The sequence below is a fragment of the Gavialis gangeticus genome, unplaced genomic scaffold (assembly GCF_001723915.1).
Source record: "Gavialis gangeticus isolate Ggan-Ray unplaced genomic scaffold, GavGan_comp1, whole genome shotgun sequence".
NCBI classification, from domain to species: Eukaryota; Metazoa; Chordata; order Crocodylia; family Gavialidae; genus Gavialis; species Gavialis gangeticus.
The window spans coordinates 9,977,390-9,978,749 of record NW_017729008.1 but is presented as its reverse complement, the minus strand read 5'-3'; positions in this window follow the sequence as shown (position 1 = coordinate 9,978,749).

Here is a 1,360-nt window from a genome sequence, read left to right as displayed (position 1 = left end):
ATCTGAGTTTTCTGCTTGCCATGGGAAAACACAGTAAAAGCGGGTTTTTCCTTTTTACATGTTCTTTTTTTAAGGAAAACCAACGTGGGAAATGGCGGGTTTCCCCTTGAAGGCTGGCAGTTACAGCCTGCAACGGGTTGGGGGGAGCAGGAGGATGGTGATTAGGCAAGGGACACCACCTCCAGGTGCATGCATACACGTTCAGGTGGCAGCCAGCCAGCATGACAGCAGCTCCCACAGCTCCCCGTGGGTAAGTCTTTTCTTGAGGACCCTGTAGGGAGGGAGAGAGGGAGTTGGGCAGGGTTGGGGCAGTGAGTGGGCTTGGGATTTGGGCCCAGGGCCAGGGTGAGAATGTGCAGCTGCAGGGCCTGGGCAGGGGAGACAGAGCTGTGGGCAGCTTGTCCAGGGGTCGCAGGGAGGCTGGTTCCCTACCACTGCATGTACTCCCGGGGGGCATATGGGGTACCTTGCTGTCCTTCCCCTAGGGCCTCTGCGGCCCAGCTAGTGGGACCCAGTGCAGCAGGACAGAGTGGAATGGGGAGGCTCAGTGCCACCAGCAGAAGCCCTGAGCCACCATGGTAAGGCACCCCTGCCAGCCCAGCACAAGTGAGTATGGTGGTGCGGAGTTGTGCCCTCCACTGCTGTTGGGTGGGCAGGGGGCATGTCACCAAAGCAATATGGGGCTCCCGGCAGCAGCACCGAGCCTCTCCACCCCACTCTGCCCTGCCACACCAGGTCCCACCAGCTGGACCACAGAGGTCATGGTGGGAGGGTAGCAGGGCAGGGAGCCCTGAGCCCGCATCAACCAACCCACATCCATCCCTCCCCTGCAACAGGGTCCACTCCATCCATGCTGCCAGTAGGGGAGGGGACACTGGGCTCTGCACTCCACTCCAGCTGAAGCAGCCAATGCAGCCGTGGCCTCTCATGGGTGGCAGCCGGGTCTTGGGCACTGCTGGGGAGGTGGGGGGAGGCAGGGCAGGTGGCTGTGGACTCAGGTCCCTGGACCCATAGCCCTGGGCAGGGCTGGGGGGTTGGGGAGTTGTGGGTGGAGTGACAGGGGCACAAGTAGGGCTGGGGGGTTGTGAGTCAAGAGTGAGGGGCACCAGTAAGGCTAGGGGGCTGTGGCTAGGGGGCAATGACATGGGCAGGGCACTGGCCTATCAGGGCTGCTCAGTGCCACAAAGCAGTGGTGGGGGACAGCCACAGCAGGGCCTGCATCCTGGTGAGCGAAGGGGGCAGAGGAGCTCAGATTTTCCATGATAAAAAAAACCAAAAGCAAATACCGAAGTGTATAGATGTTTCAAATGTATTTTATTATGATGATAGAAGCACTGGTAGGCTTCCAAACTGCTTTAAA